This window comes from Taudactylus pleione, unplaced genomic scaffold (assembly GCF_031769625.1).
Source record: "Taudactylus pleione unplaced genomic scaffold, aTauple2 ptg000287l, whole genome shotgun sequence".
Classification (NCBI taxonomy): Eukaryota; Metazoa; Chordata; class Amphibia; order Anura; family Myobatrachidae; genus Taudactylus; species Taudactylus pleione.
Genome location: NW_028284689.1, coordinates 94,883 through 108,296, shown reverse-complemented (window position 1 = coordinate 108,296; position 13,414 = coordinate 94,883). Strand labels below are relative to the sequence as shown.

Genomic DNA, 13,414 nt, shown 5'->3' with positions numbered 1-13,414 from the left:
GCTGGGTATGGGTGTGAGTGGGGCCAGGATAGGCGCTGGGTATGGGTGTGAGTGGGCCCAGGATAGGCGCTGGGGATGGGTGTAAGTGGGCACAGGATAGGCGCTGGGTATGGGTGTGAGTGGGCACAGGATAGGCGCTGGGGACGGTGTGAGTGGGCGCAGGATAGGTGCTGGGGGCGGGTGTGAGTGTAAGTGAGCACATAAGTACGTATCCCGCAACAATGTCATTCAGCGGAACTCACCGGCCACATGGGGGACTGAAAACTACGTTGCACCCGGCCGATGCCAGTCCTTCCTGGTTCCGCTGCTCTTGGTTCCCGGGGTGACGTCAGCAGGAAGTGTGTCCGTGCCGGGTGAGGTCCGCTGCAGGCTCAGGTAGGGAGGAGTAAGGTGGCGGCCGCAGGCTCTGTGTGTGTATAGTACCTGTGTGACTCCACCTGGTGCTGTCACTGCACTACATACATGTCCTGTACACGTGTGTGCTATGTGAGGGGGCATGGCAGCTGTATACTGTATTACTGGCTGCATCTAATACAGGTCATTGTTCTATCAGCCCCATGTGTCTCATACGCAGAGATTTAGGGGCCTCTGTATGTATCAGGCTGCTTCTTACATAAAACTATGCACAAACTGCGGCTGCTGCATCATTGCACGCCCTGACCCCTGCTCACTACTGGCGCACGCTCTGACCCCTGCGCACGCTCTGACCCCTGCTCACTACTGGCGCACGCTCTGACCCCTGCTCACTACTGGCGCACGCTCTGACCCCTGCGCACTACTGGCGCACGCTCTGACCCCTGTGCACTACTGGCGCACGCTCTGACCCCTGCTCACTACTGGCGCACGCTCTGACCCCTGCGCACGCTCTGACCCCTGCTCACTACTGGCGCACGCTCTGACCCCTGCTCACTACTGGCGCACGCTCTGACCCCTGCACACGCTCTGACCCCTGCTCACTACTGGCGCACGCTCTGACCCCTGCACACGCTCTGACCCCTGCTCACTACTGGCGCACGCTCTGACCCCTGCTCACTACTGGCGCACGCTCTGACCCCTGCGCACGCTCTGACCCCTGCTCACTACTGGCGCACGCTCTGACCCCTGCTCACTACTGGCGCACGCTCTGACCCCTGCGCACTACTGGCGCACGCTCTGACCCCTGCGCACTACTGGCGCACGCTCTGACCCCTGCGCACGCTCTGACCCCTGCTCACTACTGGCGCACGCTCTGACCCCTGCTCACTACTGGCGCACGCTCTGACCCCTGCACACGCTCTGACCCCTGCTCACTACTGGCGCACGCTCTGACCCCTACACACGCTCTGACCCCTGCTCACTACTGGCGCACGCTCTGACCCCTGCGCACGCTCTGACCCCTGCTCACTACTGGCGCACGCTCTGACCCCTGCTCACTACTGGCGCACGCTCTGACCCCTGCTCACTACTGGCGCACGCTCTGACCCCTGCGCACGCTCTGACCCCTGCTCACTACTGGCGCACGCTCTGACCCCTGCTCACTACTGGCGCACGCTCTGACCCCTGCACACGCTCTGACCCCTGCTCACTACTGGCGCACGCTCTGACCCCTGCGCACGCTCTGACCCCTGCTCACTACTGGCGCACGCTCTGACCCCTGCGCACTACTGGCGCACGCTCTGACCCCTGCGCACTACTGGCGCACGCTCTGACCCCTGCGCACTACTGGCGCACGCTCTGACCCCTGCTCACTACTGGCGCACGCTCTGACCCCTGCTCACGCTCTGACCCCTGCTCACTACTGGCGCACGCTCTGACCCCTGCTCACTACTGGCGCACGCTCTGACCCCTGCACACGCTCTGACCCCTGCTCACTACTGGCGCACGCTCTGACCCCTGCACACGCTCTGACCCCTGCTCACTACTGGCGCACGCTCTGACCCCTGCTCACTACTGGCGCACGCTCTGACCCCTGCGCACGCTCTGACCCCTGCTCACTACTGGCGCACGCTCTGACCCCTGCTCACTACTGGCGCACGCTCTGACCCCTGCGCACTACTGGCGCACGCTCTGACCCCTGCTCACTACTGGCGCACGCTCTGACCCCTGCTCACTACTGGCGCACGCTCTGACCCCTGCGCACGCTCTGACCCCTGCTCACTACTGGCGCACGCTCTGACCCCTGCTCACTACTGGCGCACGCTCTGACCCCTGCACACGCTCTGACCCCTGCTCACTACTGGCGCACGCTCTGACCCCTGCGCACGCTCTGACCCCTGCTCACTACTGGCGCACGCTCTGACCCCTGCTCACTACTGGCGCACGCTCTGACCCCTGCTCACTACTGGCGCACGCTCTGACCCCTGCTCACTACTGGCGCACGCTCTGACCCCTGCGCACGCTCTGACCCCTGCTCACTACTGGCGCACGCTCTGACCCCTGCTCACTACTGGCGCACGCTCTGACCCCTGCGCACTACTGGCGCACGCTCTGACCCCTGCGCACTACTGGCGCACGCTCTGACCCCTGCGCACGCTCTGACCCCTGCTCACTACTGGCGCACGCTCTGACCCCTGCTCACTACTGGCGCACGCTCTGACCCCTGCACACGCTCTGACCCCTGCTCACTACTGGCGCACGCTCTGACCCCTACACACGCTCTGACCCCTGCTCACTACTGGCGCACGCTCTGACCCCTGCTCACTACTGGCGCACGCTCTGACCCCTGCGCACGCTCTGACCCCTGCTCACTACTGGCGCACGCTCTGACCCCTGCTCACTACTGGCGCACGCTCTGACCCCTGCTCACTACTGGCGCACGCTCTGACCCCTGCTCACTACTGGCGCACGCTCTGACCCCTGCGCACGCTCTGACCCCTGCTCACTACTGGCGCACGCTCTGACCCCTGCTCACTACTGGCGCACGCTCTGACCCCTGCACACGCTCTGACCCCTGCTCACTACTGGCGCACGCTCTGACCCCTGCGCACGCTCTGACCCCTGCTCACTACTGGCGCACGCTCTGACCCCTGCGCACTACTGGCGCACGCTCTGACCCCTGCGCACTACTGGCGCACGCTCTGACCCCTGCGCACTACTGGCGCACGCTCTGACCCCTGCTCACTACTGGTGCACGCTCTGACCCCTGCTCACGCTCTGACCCCTGCTCACTACTGGCGCACGCTCTGACCCCTGCTCACTACTGGCGCACGCTCTGACCCCTGCTCACTACTGGCGCACGCTCTGACCCCTGCTCACTACTGGCGCACGCTCTGACCCCTGCTCACTACTGGCGCACGCTCTGACCCCTGCGCACGCTCTGACCCCTGCTCACTACTGGCGCACGCTCTGACCCCTGCGCACTACTGGCGCACGCTCTGACCCCTGCGCACTACTGGCGCACGCTCTGACCCCTGCTCACTACTGGCGCACGCTCTGACCCCTGCTCACTACTGGCGCACGCTCTGACCCCTGCGCACGCTCTGACCCCTGCTCACTACTGGCGCACGCTCTGACCCCTGCTCACTACTGGCGCACGCTCTGACCCCTGCACACGCTCTGACCCCTGCTCACTACTGGCGCACGCTCTGACCCCTGCACACGCTCTGACCCCTGCTCACTACTGGCGCACGCTCTGACCCCTGCTCACTACTGGCGCACGCTCTGACCCCTGCGCACGCTCTGACCCCTGCTCACTACTGGCGCACGCTCTGACCCCTGCTCACTACTGGCGCACGCTCTGACCCCTGCGCACTACTGGCGCACGCTCTGACCCCTGCGCACTACTGGCGCACGCTCTGACCCCTGCGCACGCTCTGACCCCTGCTCACTACTGGCGCACGCTCTGACCCCTGCTCACTACTGGCGCACGCTCTGACCCCTGCACACGCTCTGACCCCTGCTCACTACTGGCGCACGCTCTGACCCCTACACACGCTCTGACCCCTGCTCACTACTGGCGCACGCTCTGACCCCTGCTCACTACTGGCGCACGCTCTGACCCCTGCGCACGCTCTGACCCCTGCTCACTACTGGCGCACGCTCTGACCCCTGCTCACTACTGGCGCACGCTCTGACCCCTGCTCACTACTGGCGCACGCTCTGACCCCTGCTCACTACTGGCGCACGCTCTGACCCCTGCGCACGCTCTGACCCCTGCTCACTACTGGCGCACGCTCTGACCCCTGCTCACTACTGGCGCACGCTCTGACCCCTGCACACGCTCTGACCCCTGCTCACTACTGGCGCACGCTCTGACCCCTGCGCACGCTCTGACCCCTGCTCACTACTGGCGCACGCTCTGACCCCTGCGCACTACTGGCGCACGCTCTGACCCCTGCGCACTACTGGCGCACGCTCTGACCCCTGCTCACTACTGGCGCACGCTCTGACCCCTGCTCACGCTCTGACCCCTGCTCACTACTGGCGCACGCTCTGACCCCTGCTCACTACTGGCGCACGCTCTGACCCCTGCACACGCTCTGACCCCTGCTCACTACTGGCGCACGCTCTGACCCCTGCACACGCTCTGACCCCTGCTCACTGCTGGCGCACGCTCTGACCCCTGCTCACTACTGGCGCACGCTCTGACCCCTGCGCACGCTCTGACCCCTGCTCACTACTGGCGCACGCTCTGACCCCTGCGCACTACTGGCGCACGCTCTGACCCCTGCGCACTACTGGCGCACGCTCTGACCCCTGCTCACTACTGGCGCACGCTCTGACCCCTGCTCACTACTGGCGCACGCTCTGACCCCTGCGCACGCTCTGACCCCTGCTCACTACTGGCGCACGCTCTGACCCCTGCTCACTACTGGCGCACGCTCTGACCCCTGCACACGCTCTGACCCCTGCTCACTACTGGCGCACGCTCTGACCCCTGCGCACGCTCTGACCCCTGCTCACTACTGGCGCACGCTCTGACCCCTGCTCACTACTGGCGCACGCTCTGACCCCTGCTCACTACTGGCGCACGCTCTGACCCCTGCTCACTACTGGCGCACGCTCTGACCCCTGCGCACGCTCTGACCCCTGCTCACTACTGGCGCACGCTCTGACCCCTGCTCACTACTGGCGCACGCTCTGACCCCTGCACACGCTCTGACCCCTGCTCACTACTGGCGCACGCTCTGACCCCTGCGCACGCTCTGACCCCTGCGCACTACTGGCGCACGCTCTGACCCCTGCGCACTACTGGCGCACGCTCTGACCACTGCGCACTACTGGCGCACGCCCTGACCCCTGCGCACTACTGGTGCACGCCCTGACCCCTGCACACTACTGGCGCACGCCCTGACCCCTGCGCACTACGGGCGCACGCCCTGACCCCTGCGCACTACGGGCGCACGCCCTGACCCCTGCGCACTACTGGCGCACGCCCTGACCCCTGCGCACTACTGGCGCACACCCTGACCCCTGCGCACTACTGACGCATGCTCTGACCCCTGCGCACTACTGGCGCACGCTCTGACCCCTGCTCACTACTGGCGCACGCTCTGACCCCTGCGCACGCTCTGACCCCTGCTCACTACTGGCGCACGCTCTGACCCCTGCTCACTACTGGCGCACGCTCTGACCCCTGCACACGCTCTGACCCCTGCTCACTACTGGCGCACGCTCTGACCCCTGCTCACTACTGGCGCACGCTCTGACCCCTGCGCACTACTGGCGCACGCTCTGACCCCTGCGCACTACTGGCGCACGCTCTGACCCCTGCTCACTACTGGCGCACGCTCTGACCCCTGCGCACGCTCTGACCCCTGCTCACTACTGGCGCACGCTCTGACCCCTGCTCACTACTGGCGCACGCTCTGACCCCTGCACACGCTCTGACCCCTGCTCACTACTGGCGCACGCTCTGACCCCTGCACACGCTCTGACCCCTGCTCACTACTGGCGCACGCTCTGACCCCTGCTCACTACTGGCGCACGCTCTGACCCCTGCGCACGCTCTGACCCCTGCTCACTACTGGCGCACGCTCTGACCCCTGCTCACTACTGGCGCACGCTCTGACCCCTGCGCACTACTGGCGCACGCTCTGACCCCTGCGCACTACTGGCGCACGCTCTGACCCCTGCGCACGCTCTGACCCCTGCTCACTACTGGCGCACGCTCTGACCCCTGCTCACTACTGGCGCACGCTCTGACCCCTGCACACGCTCTGACCCCTGCTCACTACTGGCGCACGCTCTGACCCCTACACACGCTCTGACCCCTGCTCACTACTGGCGCACGCTCTGACCCCTGCTCACTACTGGCGCACGCTCTGACCCCTGCGCACGCTCTGACCCCTGCTCACTACTGGCGCACGCTCTGACCCCTGCTCACTACTGGCGCACGCTCTGACCCCTGCTCACTACTGGCGCACGCTCTGACCCCTGCTCACTACTGGCGCACGCTCTGACCCCTGCGCACGCTCTGACCCCTGCTCACTACTGGCGCACGCTCTGACCCCTGCTCACTACTGGCGCACGCTCTGACCCCTGCACACGCTCTGACCCCTGCTCACTACTGGCGCACGCTCTGACCCCTGCGCACGCTCTGACCCCTGCTCACTACTGGCGCACGCTCTGACCCCTGCGCACTACTGGCGCACGCTCTGACCCCTGCGCACTACTGGCGCACGCTCTGACCCCTGCTCACTACTGGCGCACGCTCTGACCCCTGCTCACTACTGGCGCACGCTCTGACCCCTGCTCACGCTCTGACCCCTGCTCACTACTGGCGCACGCTCTGACCCCTGCTCACTACTGGCGCACGCTCTGACCCCTGCACACGCTCTGACCCCTGCTCACTACTGGCGCACGCTCTGACCCCTGCACACGCTCTGACCCCTGCTCACTGCTGGCGCACGCTCTGACCCCTGCTCACTACTGGCGCACGCTCTGACCCCTGCGCACGCTCTGACCCCTGCTCACTACTGGCGCACGCTCTGACCCCTGCGCACTACTGGCGCACGCTCTGACCCCTGCTCACTACTGGCGCACGCTCTGACCCCTGCTCACTACTGGCGCACGCTCTGACCCCTGCTCACTACTGGCGCACGCTCTGACCCCTGCGCACGCTCTGACCCCTGCTCACTACTGGCGCACGCTCTGACCCCTGCTCACTACTGGCGCACGCTCTGACCCCTGCTCACTACTGGCGCACGCTCTGACCCCTGCGCACGCTCTGACCCCTGCTCACTACTGGCGCACGCTCTGACCCCTGCTCACTACTGGCGCACGCTCTGACCCCTGCTCACTACTGGCGCACGCTCTGACCCCTGCGCACGCTCTGACCCCTGCTCACTACTGGCGCACGCTCTGACCCCTGCTCACTACTGGCGCACGCTCTGACCCCTGCACACGCTCTGACCCCTGCTCACTACTGGCGCACGCTCTGACCCCTGCGCACGCTCTGACCCCTGCTCACTACTGGCGCACGCTCTGACCCCTGCTCACTACTGGCGCACGCTCTGACCCCTGCTCACTACTGGCGCACGCTCTGACCCCTGCTCACTACTGGCGCACGCTCTGACCCCTGCGCACGCTCTGACCCCTGCTCACTACTGGCGCACGCTCTGACCCCTGCTCACTACTGGCGCACGCTCTGACCCCTGCGCACTACTGGCGCACGCTCTGACCCCTGCTCACTACTGGCGCACGCTCTGACCCCTGCTCACTACTGGCGCACGCTCTGACCCCTGCTCACGCTCTGACCCCTGCTCACTACTGGCGCACGCTCTGACCCCTGCTCACTACTGGCGCACGCTCTGACCCCTGCACACGCTCTGACCCCTGCTCACTACTGGCGCACGCTCTGACCCCTGCACACGCTCTGACCCCTGCTCACTGCTGGCGCACGCTCTGACCCCTGCTCACTACTGGCGCACGCTCTGACCCCTGCGCACGCTCTGACCCCTGCTCACTACTGGCGCACGCTCTGACCCCTGCGCACTACTGGCGCACGCTCTGACCCCTGCTCACTACTGGCGCACGCTCTGACCCCTGCTCACTACTGGCGCACGCTCTGACCCCTGCTCACTACTGGCGCACGCTCTGACCCCTGCGCACGCTCTGACCCCTGCTCACTACTGGCGCACGCTCTGACCCCTGCTCACTACTGGCGCACGCTCTGACCCCTGCACACGCTCTGACCCCTGCTCACTACTGGCGCACGCTCTGACCCCTGCGCACGCTCTGACCCCTGCTCACTACTGGCGCACGCTCTGACCCCTGCTCACTACTGGCGCACGCTCTGACCCCTGCTCACTACTGGCGCACGCTCTGACCCCTGCTCACTACTGGCGCACGCTCTGACCCCTGCGCACGCTCTGACCCCTGCTCACTACTGGCGCACGCTCTGACCCCTGCTCACTACTGGCGCACGCTCTGACCCCTGCACACGCTCTGACCCCTGCTCACTACTGGCGCACGCTCTGACCCCTGCGCACGCTCTGACCCCTGCGCACTACTGGCGCACGCTCTGACCCCTGCGCACTACTGGCGCACGCTCTGACCCCTGCGCACTACTGGCGCACGCCCTGACCCCTGCGCACTACTGGCGCACGCCCTGACCCCTGCGCACTACTGGCGCACGCCCTGACCCCTGCGCACTACGGGCGCACGCCCTGACCCCTGCGCACTACGGGCGCACGCCCTGACCCCTGCGCACTACGGGAGCACGCCCTGACCCCTGCGCACTACTGGCGCACACCCTGACCCCTGCGCACTACTGACGCATGCTCTGACCCCTGCGCACTACTGGCGCACGCTCTGACCCCTGCTCACTACTGGCGCACGCTCTGACCCCTGCGCACGCTCTGACCCCTGCTCACTACTGGCGCACGCTCTGACCCCTGCTCACTACTGGCGCACGCTCTGACCCCTGCACACGCTCTGACCCCTGCTCACTACTGGCGCACGCTCTGACCCCTGCTCACTACTGGCGCACGCTCTGACCCCTGCGCACTACTGGCGCACGCTCTGACCCCTGCGCACTACTGGCGCACGCTCTGACCCCTGCTCACTACTGGCGCACGCTCTGACCCCTGCGCACGCTCTGACCCCTGCTCACTACTGGCGCACGCTCTGACCCCTGCTCACTACTGGCGCACGCTCTGACCCCTGCACACGCTCTGACCCCTGCTCACTACTGGCGCACGCTCTGACCCCTGCACACGCTCTGACCCCTGCTCACTACTGGCGCACGCTCTGACCCCTGCTCACTACTGGCGCACGCTCTGACCCCTGCGCACGCTCTGACCCCTGCTCACTACTGGCGCACGCTCTGACCCCTGCTCACTACTGGCGCATGCTCTGACCCCTGCGCACTACTGGCACACGCTCTGACCCCTGCGCACTACTGGCGCACGCTCTGACCCCTGCTCACTACTGGCGCACGCTCTGACCCCTGCGCACGCTCTGACCCCTGCTCACTTCTGGCGCACGCTCTGACCCCTGCTCACTACTGGCGCACGCTCTGACCCCTGCACACGCTCTGACCCCTGCTCACTACTGGCGCACGCTCTGACCCCTGCACACGCTCTGACCCCTGCTCACTACTGGCGCACGCTCTGACCCCTGCTCACTACTGGTGCACGCTCTGACCCCTGCGCACGCTCTGACCCCTGCTCACTACTGGCGCACGCTCTGACCCCTGCTCACTACTGGCGCACGCTCTGACCCCTGCTCACTACTGGCGCACGCTCTGACCCCTGCTCACTACTGGCGCACGCTCTGACCCCTGCTCACTACTGGCGCACGCTCTGACCCCTGCGCACGCTCTGACCCCTGCTCACTACTGGCGCACGCTCTGACCCCTGCTCACTACTGGCGCACGCTCTGACCCCTGCACACGCTCTGACCCCTGCTCACTACTGGCGCACGCTCTGACCCCTGCGCACGCTCTGACCCCTGCTCACTACTGGCACACGCTCTGACCCCTGCGCACTACTGGCGCACGCTCTGACCCCTGCGCACTACTGGCGCACGCTCTGACCTCTGCGCACTACTGGCGCACGCTCTGACCCCTGCTCACTACTGGCGCACGCTCTGACCCCTGCGCACGCTCTGACCCCTGCTCACTACTGGCGCACGCTCTGACCCCTGCTCACTACTGGCGCACGCTCTGACCCCTGCACACGCTCTGACCCCTGCTCACTACTGGCGCACGCTCTGACCCCTGCACACGCTCTGACCCCTGCTCACTACTGGCGCACGCTTTGACCCCTGCTCACTACTGGCGCACGCTCTGACCCCTGCGCACGCTCTGACCCCTGCTCACTACTGGCGCACGCTCTGACCCCTGCGCACTACTGGCGCACGCTCTGACCCCTGCGCACTACTGGCGCACGCTCTGACCCCTGCGCACTACTGGCGCACGCTCTGACCCCTGCTCACTACTGGCGCACGCTCTGACCCCTGCGCACGCTCTGACCCCTGCTCACTACTGGCGCACGCTCTGACCCCTGCTCACTACTGGCGCACGCTCTGACCCCTGCACACGCTCTGACCCCTGCTCACTACTGGCGCACGCTCTGACCCCTGCGCACGCTCTGACCCCTGCGCACTACTGGCGCACGCTCTGACCCCTGCGCACTACTGGCGCACGCTCTGACCACTGCGCACTACTGGCGCACGCCCTGACCCCTGCGCACTACTGGCGCACGCCCTGACCCCTGCGCACTACTGGCGCACGCCCTGACCCCTGCGCACTACGGGCGCACGCCCTGACCCCTGTGCACTACGGGCGCACGCCCTGACCCCTGCGCACTACTGGCGCACGCCCTGACCCCTGCGCACTACTGGCGCACACCCTGACCCCTGCGCACTACTGACGCATGCTCTGACCCCTGCGCACTACTGGCGCACGCTCTGACCCCTGCTCACTACTGGCGCACGCTCTGACCCCTGCGCACGCTCTGACCCCTGCTCACTACTGGCGCACGCTCTGACCCCTGCTCACTACTGGCGCACGCTCTGACCCCTGCACACGCTCTGACCCCTGCTCACTACTGGCGCACGCTCTGACCCCTGCTCACTACTGGCGCACGCTCTGACCCCTGCGCACTACTGGCGCACGCTCTGACCCCTGCGCACTACTGGCGCACGCTCTGACCCCTGCTCACTACTGGCGCACGCTCTGACCCCTGCGCACGCTCTGACCCCTGCTCACTACTGGCGCACGCTCTGACCCCTGCTCACTACTGGCGCACGCTCTGACCCCTGCACACGCTCTGACCCCTGCTCACTACTGGCGCACGCTCTGACCCCTGCACACGCTCTGACCCCTGCTCACTACTGGCGCACGCTCTGACCCCTGCTCACTACTGGCGCACGCTCTGACCCCTGCGCACGCTCTGACCCCTGCTCACTACTGGCACACGCTCTGACCCCTGCTCACTACTGGCGCACGCTCTGACCCCTGCGCACTACTGGCGCACGCTCTGACCCCTGCGCACTACTGGCGCACGCTCTGACCCCTGCTCACTACTGGCGCACGCTCTGACCCCTGCGCACGCTCTGACCCCTGCTCACTACTGGCGCACGCTCTGACCCCTGCTCACTACTGGCGCACGCTCTGACCCCTGCACAAGCTCTGACCCCTGCTCACTACTGGCGCACGCTCTGACCCCTGCACACGCTCTGACCCCTGCTCACTACTGGCGCACGCTCTGACCCCTGCTCACTACTGGCGCACGCTCTGACCCCTGCGCACGCTCTGACCCCTGCTCACTACTGGCGCACGCTCTGACCCCTGCTCACTACTGGCGCACGCTCTGACCCCTGCTCACTACTGGCGCACGCTCTGACCCCTGCTCACTACTGGCACACGCTCTGACCCCTGCTCACTACTGGCGCACGCTCTGACCCCTGCGCACGCTCTGACCCCTGCTCACTACTGGCGCACGCTCTGACCCCTGCTCACTACTGGCGCACGCTCTGACCCCTGCACACGCTCTGACCCCTGCTCACTACTGGCGCACGCTCTGACCCCTGCGCACGCTCTGACCCCTGCTCACTACTGGCGCACGCTCTGACCCCTGCTCACTACTGGCGCACGCTCTGACCCCTGCGCACTACTGGCGCACGCTCTGACCCCTGCGCACTACTGGCGCACGCTCTGACCCCTGCTCACTACTGGCGCACGCTCTGACCTTTGCGCACGCTCTGACCCCTGCTCACTACTGGCGCACGCTCTGACCCCTGCTCACTACTGGCGCACGCTCTGACCCCTGCACACGCTCTGACCCCTGCTCACTACTGGCGCACGCTCTGACCCCTGCACACGCTCTGACCCCTGCTCACTACTGGCGCACGCTCTGACCCCTGCTCACTACTGGCGCACGCTCTGACCCCTGCGCACGCTCTGACCCCTGCTCACTACTGGCGCACGCTCTGACCCCTGCTCACTACTGGCGCACGCTCTGACCCCTGCGCACTACTGGCGCACGCTCTGACCCCTGCGCACTACTGGCGCACGCTCTGACCCCTGCGCACTACTGGCGCACGCTCTGACCCCTGCGCACGCTCTGACCCCTGCTCACTACTGGCGCACGCTCTGACCCCTGCTCACTACTGGCGCACGCTCTGACCCCTGCACACGCTCTGACCCCTGCTCACTACTGGCGCACGCTCTGACCCCTGCACACGCTCTGACCCCTGCTCACTACTGGCGCACGCTCTGACCCCTGCTCACTACTGGCGCACGCTCTGACCCCTGCGCACGCTCTGACCCCTGCTCACTACTGGCGCACGCTCTGACCCCTGCTCACTACTGGCGCACGCTCTGACCCCTGCTCACTACTGGCGCACGCTCTGACCCCTGCTCACTACTGGCGCACGCTCTGACCCCTGCTCACTACTGGCGCACGCTCTGACCCCTGCGCACGCTTTGACCCCTGCTCACTACTGGCGCACGCTCTGACCCCTGCTCACTACTGGCGCACGCTCTGACCCCTGCACACGCTCTGACCCCTGCTCACTACTGGCGCACGCTCTGACCCCTGCGCACGCTCTGACCCCTGCTCACTACTGGCGCACGCTCTGACCCCTGCGCACTACTGGCGCACGCTCTGACCCCTGCGCACTACTGGCGCACGCTCTGACCCCTGCGCACTACTGGCGCACGCTCTGACCCCTGCTCACTACTGGCGCACGCTCTGACCCCTGCTCACGCTCTGACCCCTGCTCACTACTGGCGCACGCTCTGACCCCTGCTCACTACTGGCGCACGCTCTGACCCCTGCACACGCTCTGACCCCTGCTCACTACTGGCGCACGCTCTGACCCCTGCACACGCTCTGACCCCTGCTCACTACTGGCGCACGCTCTGACCCCTGCTCACTACTGGCGCACGCTCTGACCCCTGCGCACGCTCTGACCCCTGCTCACTACTGGCGCACGCTCTGACCCCTGCGCACTACTGGCGCACGCTCTGACCCCTGCGCACTAC

The 13,414-nt window shown here is 66.5% G+C and overlaps 1 protein-coding gene across 1 annotated transcript in view; it reads left to right on the top strand.

Annotated features, from left to right (window-relative positions):
• The first annotated feature begins 244 nt into the window (after positions 1-244).
• LZIC (leucine zipper and CTNNBIP1 domain containing) overlaps positions 245-13,414 on the top strand; it is a 50,709-nt gene continuing 37,539 nt past the window's right edge. The window contains exon 1 of the mRNA XM_088482414.1: positions 245-375. The gene's annotated coding sequence lies outside the window, so the exon portion shown is untranslated. The remainder of the gene's footprint in view (positions 376-13,414) is intronic.